Source organism: Brassica napus, chromosome A2 (genome assembly GCF_020379485.1).
Source record: "Brassica napus cultivar Da-Ae chromosome A2, Da-Ae, whole genome shotgun sequence".
Taxonomy (NCBI): Eukaryota; Viridiplantae; Streptophyta; class Magnoliopsida; order Brassicales; family Brassicaceae; genus Brassica; species Brassica napus.
Genome location: NC_063435.1, coordinates 25,820,293 through 25,834,873, shown reverse-complemented (window position 1 = coordinate 25,834,873; position 14,581 = coordinate 25,820,293). Strand labels below are relative to the sequence as shown.

The window sequence follows — 14,581 nt, the reverse complement described above, 5'->3', positions numbered from 1 at the left end:
ACAAAATATATGTTACTGGGTAACTTCATAAATGTATATCTTTTTGTGTATAAAGTTATTGATTAACTTTATGGTAATATAATAATAAAGGGTTATAAATACAGAGTATATATATTTCTACAGATACAGAGTGATTACAGACATCCGATGAAATGATACAGAGCAGGCACCGTCGCGAGAAGCCTTGAGTTGAATCTCCAAATCTGCTTGTATCTCAGGGGGTTCTGCTGGTTCGGCTTTTTCTTAATCTTCTAACGTGTTTCTTGAATGATCCCTGCAGTAGGCGTCTCCATAGCTGTAATACCCTCCTAAAGAAAATTCACAGTCACACAACAAGAAACTTTCATTTAGTACAGTGAAGAAGATTGCATATGTCTCTTACCAGAACCAGAAACTAGCCTCAACAGCAGTACCAATGTAATTAAAGGAAGAAGTGATGGCATCTAAGCTTCTTTGCAAGGAAGGATTCTCTGTTTTCCTACCAGCTTCCTGCAACATGTTCTCAACTTTAATAAGAATGCTACACATAAGAGAATTATAATAAAGGGCTTTGTGAATCATCTCAAAACCACCTTAGTTCCTGAAGCAGCGGAAGAAGGCATGTTGTTGTGGTCCATTCTCGTGGTGGGACTTTGAGGTAAGTGTTGAGGAGGATCCTCCTTATCTAAAAGAGCCTTAGCTTTACTAGCGAGACTACCCAAAAGCCTCGTTTAGGTTCGTTTAAACTCTTCATAGACGTGAACGCTTCTTCACCACCTCTTATTCAAATTGAAAAAAAAGATCCGACATTTCAGTTCGAAGCAAAACGTTCGAACATCAGAAAGAGACAAAAAGACAAAACCTTGGGAGGAGTGGGAACAGGAGGAGAGGAGTAGGCAGAGAAGAGAGAGGAGTCTCTGTGCACTAAAGATGCTCTAATTGCCTTTGCGGCTAATGACGACGCAGCAGAAGAAGATGAAGCCGACGAAGTCGGAAACGATGAAGACGACATCCTTGCCTTTATCTCTCTCCATCTCTCGAATTTTAGATCAAATCTGAAATCTGAATTCTTCAATTCCTTTTGATTTTCGATCAACTTCTCTGACACTCATCAATGGAATCAAAGTCTTCGATTTTTGGGGTCGATCTAAGGTTTTCCTCTGTGTTGTCTTTATTTATTTATGGCAAAGAAGGGAAGAGGAAATAGATGATTGTGAGAGATATATTATAGATGTAAATGTGAGAAATAATGAACTGTCCAATGGCTAAAATATAAGGATACAATTGGAATAAGAAAAAAGTAACAGTGCAAAACAGTATCATATACCGGTTAGCTAAATAAAGATTTTTCCTTGTATATAGCATGCAATTACTCAACATTTAATATCTCAACTATATTTCTCATAAATTTCCGATAGTATCTCTCGCAACAAATATAAAAAAACCTCTATAAACTAATACTCGATAAATTAATAATTTCTATAAATTAATAAATTTCGTCGCTCACAACTTGGACCGATATAAAATATGACACCAATCAATAAAATAATAAAATAATAATATTTTTAAAATTCACATGTAAATATATAGTCTCATTAAAATCATAAATTAATAATATATCTCTATATATATTTTATATAAGTACAAACTAAACATTATATTATATTGTTGGTTTTATATTCACAATAAAAATAATTTTATTTTTCTTACTATTTTAGTATATTTTAATAATATTTAGTAAATTATATCGAAAACCACATAACAATTCTATGAAACATAACAATATACACCAAATAAGATAATAAAATAATATGAAAGTCAATTTTCTAAAATTTAAATAATTTGTATATGGTAAAATCAAGTATTTTTTATTTTATTAATAAAAAATAAAAAATAGAAAAATCTAAAAAATAAAATTTTTGTAAATTAATATCTCTATAAATTAATAAAATTTTAAAGTCCCTCTATTATTAATTTATAGAGGTTCTACTATATACTGAACAATAAGTACACTGAAATCTCTATATATTAATAATGTTGGGACTACACCAAAACTATAATTTTTTTTATTAATTTATAGAGATATTAATTTATCTATATACTAACTGAACCAAAAACTCAATTTGGAACTATAAAATTATATTATTTTATAAATATTTTTAGTGTATATTAATTTTTTTTTACAGCAAAAAGATTACAGACTCATATAGACCCTATAAACCAAGATGGTAACTCTGAATTCATGTGTATGACGAAAGACGGTTGTTGCCGAGCACTACGTGCCAAACTATCTGCCCTTGTATTCTCCATCCTAGGTACATGAACAATATCTGAGTTGACGAAACTTCTTCTCTGCAGCTTAATATCTTTCAGGTAGCTTTCAAATGCTGGTCATTCCTCTGGTTCTGAAACAATCTTCACCAATTGAGAACAATCCGTTGTAAACGTAACCTAAAACCGTCTTAAGTTTTTCATGCATTCCATTGCCCAAATTAATGTCTCCATCTCTGCATGAAACGGTAAAAGACATGCCCTTACATTCCTTGCTCCTAGTAAACCATCAAACCTGGTATTGTACTGAGCCAACATTGCCCTGAAAATAGATCGTTATCTTTCCAAGAACCATCTGTGAAACACCATCTTCCTATGGTTCCTACGTTAGGCCTAACATGTACTTCATGTGCACACCTGTTGTTACTAACATGTGCCTCAGCCCAAAGTGTTGATTCGACTTCTGCTAATCGAAGTGTTTTTCTGGGATCAATATCAAGGTTACTGAAAACTTTATTGTTCCGACTTTTCCAAATGTACCATAGTATCCATGCAAACTGATGATCCTCCATCTTTGGATTAATTCTCCAAAATAGATGGTCCATATTAGCAAAGCCAATAGGAAAAAAATTAATTTATAGTTATTGTTTAATTTATAGAGTATTAATAGAGGTTATACTGTATTTGATTTTTTTTTTTTGGCAACTACTGTATTTAGTTTTAGATTCAGTTTACTCAGTTAAACTAGATTGTAACTTGTTTGATTTACTCAGTTAAAACAAGGTTAACATTAGTCTTGCCAAGAACATGATTACATACATGGATTAGGTATGTTGTGTGTTTGCCTATTAATATTTTTTTGAGAAATTGCATTGTACACACAAGACATATACGTTAATTAGGCAAATGCACTATTTACATTATCGAGGAGGTCAGAAGGTGTTAGTTTTACATATCTAACCTTGCTCACTTCATACTTTCATCAACCGGTCACCTATTGTTCTTGTAATACAATTTTCTTCTTAATTATTTATTTCTGTTTACTCAATCCAACACGTAATCTTTTTTGTGTCAGGCAAGTGGAATTGTTTCTGTTACCGAAACTCGTTTATTGGCTTCTTAGTAACGCATACCAAAAGTCTCTCACTTCATCCCCTTTTATATTAAGTTCTGTTGTTCCATTGTTCTACTTCAATCCAACCATTCTAAATTAGATCTCAGTCATACACCTCAATTCATAAAATCCGATGGATCCAAACGATGAATCCCCATCTCCGCTCCGGTTTCCTCCTAGAATGTTTGCGCTTGGCGAAGAACCTGTCGGTGTTACGGTTACTCCTTACCACAAACCTACATGCATTCGCAAAATTCTGAATGCCCTCGAACCAGATGAAGTTCAGTCTATCAGGGAGACCCAGTTCGGAAAGCTTGTCGAAATTGCAGACAAACCCTCGTTTTCTGGCCGGTTTGGTCTGTTCCTGTTATCCCAGACAAACCAAAATTCTTTCAAATCCTTTTTATTATCTGAGAGAGTAATTTCGAAATTTCCCTATTTGCTCGTTTTTATTTTTTAAAATTTTTTATTCATGTAAGTGTTTCAAGTTTCAATACCCAATCGTGAGGCTGAAGAAGTCCATGAGGGTGACTGACCGACAATACAGGTGGAGAAAACATGGTAAGCCATCCTCCTTTTCTCCAGAATTATCCATATTTATATTTGGATTTTGGCATACTAATATTAGCAACAATGCACTCCATAATAAATTGCTACGAATGTACTTAGCTTTTATTCATAAAGATTGCACACTATGTTTTGTTTGAACTGCCAAAGACGTTTGTTTCCCGTTTTGTTTGGATTTTAATTTGCTCATGTTAGTAACATACTTTTTGCTCACTACCTTGCTATGAATTTTCTTAGCTTATATTTATAAATATTGCTCTCATTATGTTTTGTTTGAACTCTACAAATTGCAACACATTTTGTTGTTTTTATTTTTTTTAACATTGCTATTCATGTAAATGTTTCAGGTTCCAGTTACCCATAATCGTGAGACTGAAGAAATCCGTGAGGGTGATGGGACCGACAATACAGGTGGAGAAGACATGAAAATACATCCTCGTTAGTTTCAGAATCGTCCAAATTTATATTTGGATTTTGAAATACTAATATTAGCAACAATACACTCCACACTACCTACATTGCTACGACTGTACTTAGCTTCTATTCATAAAGATTGCAGACACCATGTTTTGTTTGGACAGTCAATGACGTTTGTGTCCCTTTTTGTACTGATTTATCTATATATTAATAACGAATCCTTGTTCTCCCTTATCAACTTCCTTTTTGTAGCGATGACACTCCATAGCCAACTTTAAATATACTCATCCAGTATTATTCTTAGCCGGCTACAAACAATTCAAAGACATTAACTTAAATAATTGGCCACAATGACAATGGAGCAAACTAATATTTTAGTTACTGACTTGTATTAATAAAATATTAGGAAACAAGATTCTGTAACTACAAAGTCTACAATCAATACACAGAAACGGAGGAGTGGTATTGGTTTTGTTAACTAGACAGCTTTTTATGGTGAGAGTTTGCTTGTTGGCTTCCTTTTATAGACAAACCCCGTTAGCAGTTGAGAGTTGACGCTACACCTGCATAAAAAGGTGTTACACGGTCACTAAACTGTATAGCTTACAATACTTTATTTAACGCGCTAACATATCTTACAAATCTTCGACACCAATATTTGCTAACGTGATTTAATATTTTAACACAGGATCAGTGCAAAGTTTCCTTTAGTTTGTCAATAACTTTTTTAGCACATGCAATAATTTTCCGATATACATGCTAAAAATTCTAGAATATCTATTTAACAATCTTTTTAGCGGTTATTACTTTTTAAAGCTGGTTACCTTAGATTTTTGTTTGCTAACCTAAACCCACATCAGGAAAAAAATACGCTAACTTTTTGCTAAATTTGCTTGATTTACCCAAAGGTAAGCCGTTGCCAGACGGTCTAATCGGTATTCCACCGAAAACATACCGGAGACAGGAAAACGCGACAGAGAGAATCTGGCTTCGACAATAGCTTGATTCAGCACAGACGAAATAAAAAACAACGCTTCAGAACATCAAACCCAGAACCAATCTAATCAAACAAATAAAAGCAAACAAAAGTCTCAAATCCTTGCATGCAAATCAAAAGCTTGAAGATGATTGAACCCTAACAGAGAGGGCATGATGAAACAAATCGATCTAAGATTTTGATCCGATTGAAACCTTTCTAAAAGAGAAGCGAGGTTGATTCAAGGAAACTAAAAAAAAAACAAAAAAAAAATAAAAGAAAAAACAAAACCAGACAAGACATTGCCGAAGACAAACCTGATATACAGGGTGAAAACCTCACCAGATTGATCAAGCATAGGAAATAACGCAATTCCCTCTCTCTGAAAAATAATAGAGGGAAGAAAGAGAGAGAGAGATCCATTGCTTTTCCCCTAATTACTTTTTATTTCATTTAGCTTATGACCTATTATCACCGGTTTTGTCGTGATCTCTTTTTTATAGACACAAGGTCAGTTTTGACATTTTCTCTATGTTGGATCCCCACAACTTTTGTGTCATAGGCATTTGCCTAATTTGCTACTTCTTATATGATTTTGGCCTAATTCACCCTATTTTTTTCCCTTTTTAATGACAATTTGCTTCTTTCTATACAGTTTCGTAGACAATTTGATTAGTTTTTCCACCCGGAAAACCGGTTATGTAAAGTAGATATTATAGAAAGTTTGTGGAGGTGGTATGTCTTCTGCTATTCTAAAGTCGGACTAAACATAAAAAACTGTCCTTACCCGAACCTAACCGTTATCGTCTTTTTTTTTAATTTAATTTAAATTCAACTCAAAATGTGCGAATATTATCATAGCTTTGCTAGTTGGGTTTCGAGATTTTGTCTCTTTAACGACCCACTTTCACCACTCTCTTTTTATTCGCGTACAGCAACAAGCCTAGCAAATTGACTTTGATTGATCCCCACGCTCCTCTATACCTTTTTTTTCCACTGAAAATATATTATTAGCTCGAACCCAGTTCACAAGAAAACATACGGCCCAAAAAACCGAGCCAAACTAAAACAACAAAACAACAAGAGGCATAAAAGCCCAAGATCAAAAGAGCCCAATAGAGTCGATGACTCGATCTACAACACACAACACGTGTTGAACACGGAGCGAACGAGAAACACGTGTTGACCAAACCATCGACACCACGACTGGAGAGTCATCGCCGGAACAACTCGCCGCCGATCCACCGGACACACCGGAAACAGGACGTCGAAGAGAAGAAGCCGTCGAGATGACTGGCAATAACCAAGCCACAACTCCAAGTCTTTTGTCGCAGTAATACCATAAGTCGGTGAGCATCAATCGACCCTAGTCGAGAGCAAACCATAGCATTCAAAACACCAAAAACGCCAAAAGATCGAGTCAAGAGTTCTTGCTTCACAAATAAAGATTTCAATCAAAATCAACCGCTTCCAACCAATCGATTTTCCTGCATGTAGCTACAGACACCTTTAATGATTGAAGAAAGCCCGAAGATGCATCAGCCTTAACCAAGGAAGGAAAAAGCAATCTTTGGAGAACCGCTTGCGTGGAAGAAGCGTTGCCCAGACTAAACCGGTTTCCGGTTAAACTATTTCCTTAGAACTGCTGTATAAATAGTTTTGTCCTCGGACTTCTTGTGTTAAACATCTCTCTCAATCAACAATTACAGAGAGAAAATCACTATAAATTCCGAAATAAATCTTTATTTTAGAAAAAAAAAAATCAATGGCGGATCGTATTAAAGGTCCATGGAGTCCTGAAGAAGACGAGCAGCTTCGCAGGCTCGTGGTTAAATACGGTCCAAGAAACTGGACGGTGATTAGCAAATATATTCCCGGTAGATCGGGAAAATCATGTCGGTTACGGTGGTGCAACCAGCTTTCGCCGCAGGTCGAGCACCGCACGAGCAGTTCGGTAACCAATGGGCGACGATCGCTCGTCTTCTCAACGGTCGTACGGACAACGCCGTAAAGAATCACTGGAACTCGACGCTCAAGAGGAAATGCGGTGGTTTTGACCGCCGAAGAGATCGGTGAGCGACGGCGGCCCACCTGTTGCTAATGGGCTTTACATGAGCCCAGGAAGCCCAACTGGATCTGATGTCAGCGATTCGAGTACAATACCGGTTTTGCCCTCTGTTGGGCTTTTCAGGCCCGTTCCACGCGCGGGTGGTCCGCTTCCCACCGAAACGTCGTCGTCTTCTGGTGACCCAGCGACTTCCCTGAGCTTGTCGCTTCCTGGTGCTGACGTTAGCGAGGAGTCAACTAATATCAACACTTTAAGCCGCCGCCAAAACAAAAACGCAGAATCGTTCCTACCGTTTTCTGGTGGATTCCGAGGTGCGATTGAGGAAATGGGGAAGTCGTTTGCTGGAGACGGCGGCGAGTTTATGGTATTGGTGCAGGAGATGATTAAGGCGGAGGTGAGGAGTTACATGGCGGAGATGCAGAGAGACCGTAATGGTATTTGTGGGATAATGGAATGTTTCCGATTAAGTAAAATTGGTGTTGGGAGCAGGCCCGTCTCAATGTTTAAGAAGGCCCAGTGCATAAATAATGTAAAATAATTTCAAAAAGGGCCCTAAATTTTAAAAAAACGGGCCCTAAATTATAACTAAAACTAGGTAAAAATTTTGGGGTCCAGTGCAAATGCACCTTGGGCACACCCATAGAACCGGGCCTGGTTGGGAGAACGGCGTAGACAAGTGAGAGCTTAGAAACTGTTACAATGAATATTACAAATTCTTTTAAGAAATGTATAGAGAAAATCGAGTGAGCAATCTCAGTCCATGAACCTAGAGACGATGATAAAATTTAATAAAATACTCGAAATAAGCTTTTTTCTTTATAAGAATGTTAATGATCATCAATAAAGTATGTGAATGATTCACTAAACTGGTGCCATTTTTGTAGGAACCTTATTTTACTACCATAGCACAACTGATATTTGTAAAGAATAATAAGAACATATATTAAAATTACAATACCGAAATATCAGAGTAAAAACGAATTGCAGAGTCGAGATAGTTAATTTCTTTCCTTAAATCTTTAAACGTTCCGCAGTGTGACGGATTCATGGCGCTCAGATTCCCAGGATAAAACTGCAGCATTGTTTCTGTTTACCATCACCGAAAAACAGAATCTATCGATCCTAATTTTGTGTTGTACTCTCAGACTCAAAAAAAAAAAATAATAAACATAATTATTCATAATGGGAGATATTGTTTTTTTTTCTTTGTTGTTGTATTAAAAATCACTTGTAATGAGAAGACCAATAGCTATTATATAGCCCACAGACCAAACCATACGTTTGTCATAAACCACACCTTCAATGTAAGGTAATTAATATGGAGATTTGAGAATTATTCTCTCATTATAATATGGATGTGCATTTAAGCAGAAGTTACAAAATTAAAATCAACTTTGCATTCATTCTCTTAAATTATGTTGACCATGTCCATTATTATTAGAAAAGATATTTTCCCATTTCTATTTTAACTTTTGTCAACCACAAAGTCCAAAATAAAGACTGAGACCAACAAGACCAAAACATGGAATTTATTTATGGTCCAAATATCTTTTCTTATACAATCAAAGTGTTAAACTTTAATGTATTTTCTCCATTTTAAATAAAAGAGGAATTAAACCTCATATTTCTAATATTGATATTTTATAAATAATCCATTTTAGACATTCATTTCTCATTCAAAACCAACTCCGATTTTGACAAACAAGTACACTATTTCATAGTGTCAAACATTCGGTTATTCCAACGAACGTCTTCGTCCGAAAACTTACCGGAAAATGGTCTAAAACCATTTCGTCAAAAACGAGTTCCAACAATTTTATCTCTCTCCCAATCAACATTAAAGCCAAGACTTTGCCTTAGTCATCTTGGGCAGTCTCTTACTATTTGAACTCTGCTGCGCTAGGCATTGTGTAGTTGGAACCTACGTATTCACGAGGACTCATAGCCCTGTTGGCAAAAAAGGGTATCTATCATTTTCGTTCGAGCAAGGAACGTGCACTATTGGACATTGATAATAGGTGAAATGGGTTCAGCCCAAATGGATGAATTTATTGGATAGTGATCGGCCCATTACAACTATCTTGTGTTTAGACATTCAGTTTACATAGGCCCATTAATAAATCCAACATCTATGGGATTATGGTTCTGCTCTTATCAAAATTTGTTCAGAAAGGACTCCAGTACTCAATTGTTTTCACCATTCACATCTTTCTTTAGAATTCAGATTAACTTCCAGGTAGACTGGGCAAGCAGCGTCTTTGGCTTTGGAAGAGCAAGAGGCACTGTTTGTAATTCTCCCGTGACTAACGAGCTCTGATAGACGTCCTTGTAAGTACGTACGATCTTGGCCCAGTTTTTAGGACCATACTTTTTAAAGCCCACCAAACATTGTTTGGTCTTCAGCTGAAGAAAACAAACGGGCGTTTCTTATCAGAGGCTTTGGAATTTTTACTGGTCATTGTCATGTAACGGTCTTTGATGTTAACTGAGTACATCTTCGTAAGCACCTCTGATACTGGACCAGACATTTAGTGCCAAACTTCTTAAACCCATCAAGTATTGCTTGGTCTTCAGTTGGAGTAAATTCTTCTCTTTCTCTCCTACTATCGGTGGTCCAGCTACATCCCCCAAGGAACTAAGGTTTCCTCACAGTGAGTTTCCACCCAAGGCCAAGAGCTCTGTCATGGTCTTCATCAAAGATGGTGATTGAAAAAGTCGTTGCTATCACCATGTGGAGGATGAGAATAAGGAAGATTTGATCCACAGAGCTCACACTTAATCTTGTCGTGTGGAAATTCAAATAAGTAAAAAAATAATTAAATTTTCTACGTATATGTAAAGGGTTTATATGTGAAATAATTAAAAAAATAGATTTGTAGAAGGTAGAAAGAGATAGGAAGAAAGGGTAAAGTTTTGATTAGTTGATGTATTGTAGTTTTTTTGGTCATTTGACCTAATTTTCCTTTAAAAAATCTAGAGAGAAATAATAAGATGTTATTCTATATTGAACCCAACAATATAAAACCTATTATCTTATACCATCCTTCAAAAACCCAATAACCAACCAAATTCTAGTCATGACTATAAGTTCATATCTCAGAAAAGAACTTTTGCTTTAACCTAGTAAATCAAAATAGTTATTATACACTACCAGTTAGTGTGGATTTGTAGAGACACCCAGCTTATCCTTGTGGCCGGAGAATATTTACTTTTTTGAGATAGCAAAGAGAAAACAGATAAAGCCCAAGAACACACTGCATGCCATTTTTGCTTTGAAACAAAGAGCTATTACAAAGAAGGGCACTACAAGGTCCGTGACTTTATTCTATCCATCAAGCCCTTTAATTTTGTCTCAATTTACAACTATGTCCAGCTAATCGCTACGGGACTAGCCACCACGTGTTTCCCATCTGACCATTCGATGCTCCCGAAGCTATTAGACCTAGACGCCTTGGACGAGTTTACTGTAAACGTCACTGAATGCGATTTCTTCTCGTTTATTTCTTTGAAATTCAAAACCGCCGGTTCAACCGAAATCTTCACATCAGTAGTCTCCAAAATTACTTTAACCGAGTAAGACCCGGCTCCTCCCACGCTCGTGACAGTGCGCGTGTACTTGAACACGCTGGATCCGTCAACGTTAACGGCGAACGACGGATAGTTTAGATGAGCGACGGAGTAGGATTTACTCGGATCACAAGTGTAATTGCGTCTCGACACACTTGTGATCTGCGACGGTGTGTAATTCAACGCACAGAGGAAGCCTAAGTAATCCACCGTCGTTAGATCGAAAATAAGTCCTGGATTGATCGCCGTCGTCGGCAACACGTGTCCTACGCCATGCTCAAACGGCGTTGAAGGTTTCCCCGTCGTGACGTCGAGGATCGGTTTCCCGTCGTTGTAAGTTTTGTAAGCGGTGGTCATGAGAGCCGATCTGATCGCCGCCGGGCTCCACTCCGGATGCACGGAGTTGAGAAGCGCAGCTAAACCGCTCACGTGAGGGCAAGACATGGACGTTCCTGAGATGATGTTGAACTCCACGCGTCTAGCATCGGAAGCTAGACCGGTAGGTCCCTTGGATCCGGTCCAACCGGCGAGGATATTAACTCCCGGTGCGATTAAATCCGGTTTAATAATATCGGGTGTGATCGAATTAGGTCCTCTCGAGCTAAACGCCGCAACAACCGGACACGGCTGGACGTTAACAACGGTCCTTCGAATCAAAACCGAAGCGGTTGGATTCGGATCGGTTAAGACGTAATGCCGGATAATATCACCGGCCTTCTCTCCCACCGTGGTGGCAGGTAACAAATGAGCATCCGCCACAAGCTCCTCTCTGTTCTCCGCCGTGTTAGCGAGAATCATCCCGAGTCAGCCGGCAGCCTTCACCACCTCTCCTTTCTGAACCCTAGCGTTCACTCTTCTATCGCACATCACGATCTTCGCCTTCACTTTCTCTGGAATCAAAGTCCCGGGCCCACATAGATTCCCATTAGCCGCGTTAGTAGCATTCCCCGCGTAAACAAACGGCAGTGTTTTATCCGGAAGGGCGTCTCCTTTAAACAACGAAATGCCCGAGTAATTCTTCCCTTTTCCGAGAACCGCAACCGCTGGAAAATCGCGATCTATCGTACCCACACCAACGGTGGTGATCCACGGAGCTACATTTGATAAAGTTGACGAGCTGGGACCAGAATTACCGGCGGAGCAGGAGACTAATATCCCTCTCTCCATGGCCGCAAATGCTCCGATCGCGACGCTGTCTCTATAATAATCCGACGTGCCACCGCCGAGCGACATGGACAAAACGTCAACGATATCGTCGACAGCTTTATCGATCGCAGCTAAAATATCGAAGCTGAAAAAACCGCCTTCCCAACAAACTTTTTAAATGGCCACGCGAGCGCGTCGCGCCATCCCGCGGGCTGCCCCGCTAGCGAATCCCAAAAGGCTAGCTCCTTCCACGACGGATCCAGCTGCGGTTGACGACGTGTGGGTCCCGTGGCCGTCGTCGTCTCTAGGAGATCTTGATTCTTTTGACTCGTCCACTGGTCCCATCGTGGCTTCGTAGCCGCGGGCGAAGAATCTAGCTCCGATTAGTTTGCGGTTACACAGCGAAGCCGTGAAGTTAGTAACAGCCTCGCAACCGCCTCTCCACGTGGAGGTGACCGGACCTAATCCAACGTCGGAGAAGCTTTTGCTCTCAGGCCAAACTCCGGTGTCGAGGACCCCGACGACGACGTCGCTGGAGGAGCCGGTTTCGGGGAAGAGGTCCGCGTTATGGACATCGAGGCCGAGGAAGAGTGGAGTGCGAGTGGTGTGTAGCTCGTACCGGTGCTCCGGTAGTACCAAGATGACACCTGGCAGAGTCATGAGCGAGTCGGCTTCTTCGGGAGTTAGCCGAGTGGAGAATCCGTGAATGGCATTGGCGTAAGTGTAGAGGAGCTGAGCAGATTGTGAGACGGATCTGAGGGAGGAGTCGTACCATAGAGAGTGGAGATCGAAGCCCAACGGCATCTGAGACTGCGCCATGTGAACGATGTAAGTTGCATGTTGAGCTCCATCCGACACGTGGTAGAAGCCATGATGGAGGAGGAGGAGGATAGTGAAGAAAGCAGCGGAGGAGAGAAATGAAGAATAAGACATATCTTTCGGTATCGCTCTGAATTTGGACCAAGAGTTTATTATATATAGTAAGTAGAGAGAGACAGGAGATGCTAGTGAGAACACACAAAGAGGTTTTCGATTGCTAGTAACCGCAAGCTTCTGACACTGTGTCATAACGTGCCGTTTCTCAGATCTCTTTGTATCGGTTTTATATTCCCAAACCCGAACCAGATCTCAACTCCTGCCGTAAAAGACAAATCTATAAAGCTAACTCCAAACCATTCTCAATTACAACTAACCAATGAATCCTTCTTCTAACCGGAATTAATTATCATCTGTAAACCCCTATTCTTTAAGTAAGAAAATATACAGTCTATCCGACTACATATATTAAAAGTTACTAACCATTTTGTTCCAAGCATAATTAAATTATAATTATCCGTGGATTCAATTATGACAGTTAGATGAGCAGCAACAAGTAGATATATTAATTTGCGACATGTGACCTTGATTATTCTTAATTAATCAAACCTGCCTAACACAGCTTTAATTTGTTTCCTCACTTGTAGATAACTTCCAAATAATAGGATGTGACAGATAAATCGCCTATTATTTTTATTAAACCGACTAATTATTGTCTTAGCTCCGGTTCGCTTGAATACGGTATGGTCGTGTCCACACTCCACAGTCCACTCCAGCCCAGTTAAATTCCCCTAAAGAAGGTTACGGTTTTTTTTTTTGGTCAACTAAAGAAGGTTACGTTACTACCCCATATTCAATGGATTCCATTGGGGAGTGGAGTCAACAATTTTCTCTTTACCTCGAACTAAGTGTATACAAAAGAATCTAGATACTCGTGAGTCTTTTATGTTCATATATGGACAACAGTACAATATACTCTTGTCCATATTAGTTATCAAAACGTCTTTATGTCCACAGTATTTAGAGCCAAACGTCTTTATGCAATTACTTCTACACCAAAATGTAACGGTCCGTGGATGCCATAAGAGTGCTTTGTTTCATTTGGTTTAGCAATTTACTCTTTGTTTTGCGTACATTGATTATTTGATTACGCGCATAATCATGATTTATGTTTTGAAAACGTACAGATACATAAGGAACTACTTTTCATACTAGATATGAATGGGTTTGGAGAAAGACATCATCAACTAACCAATGCTTTTGAGTTTTGACGGTCGGGATCCAAATAATGTGTGTGGCAATTATCGAGACTTTGGTTCGTATGGTACGACAAGAAGTAACGTCTCTTTACATCAGATCAGAGTTCACGAAAACCATATCTAAATAATTAAGCTACATTTGAAAATGTTCATATTGTTATTAGTTTATGTTTTATTTTTTATAAACGAGCAAATAAGAACATCAGAAAGCTGGCAGGCTGGTCTATTTTATCCGACTCTCAGTAATAATGCCACGATGAGGTATTGAATATTGTCCACGTCCCTGATTGATTTCATATAGTATTAAATTTTGGGAAAAAATAGTATGTATCAGGGTTTTAATTGGACCATGCTATTTATCTTCTTGTTTTGGAAATTGGTTAAAATTGAACTGTGTGCCT

The 14,581-nt window shown here is 38.5% G+C and overlaps 2 long non-coding RNA genes and 2 pseudogenes across 2 annotated transcripts; 2 read left to right on the top strand and 2 right to left on the bottom strand.

Moving 5' to 3' along the window:
* The first annotated feature begins 2,849 nt into the window (after window positions 1-2,849).
* LOC125580555 lies at window positions 2,850-4,581 on the top strand. The gene is made up of 2 exons (XR_007318267.1): window positions 2,850-3,925; window positions 4,279-4,581. It is a non-coding gene; the product is annotated as an uncharacterized LOC125580555 (long non-coding RNA).
* Window positions 4,582-4,718: 137 nt separating this feature from the next.
* LOC125580554 lies at window positions 4,719-5,634 on the bottom strand. The gene is made up of 2 exons (XR_007318264.1): window positions 5,251-5,634; window positions 4,719-4,911 (listed from the first exon to the last, which is right to left on the bottom strand). It is a non-coding gene; the product is annotated as an uncharacterized LOC125580554 (long non-coding RNA).
* An 11-nt stretch (window positions 5,635-5,645) lies between these two features.
* Window positions 5,646-8,830, top strand: LOC125580551 (annotated as a pseudogene).
* Window positions 8,831-10,630: 1,800 nt separating this feature from the next.
* On the bottom strand, window positions 10,631-13,413 carry LOC106402046 (annotated as a pseudogene).
* Between the last annotated feature and the right edge of the window lie 1,168 nt (window positions 13,414-14,581).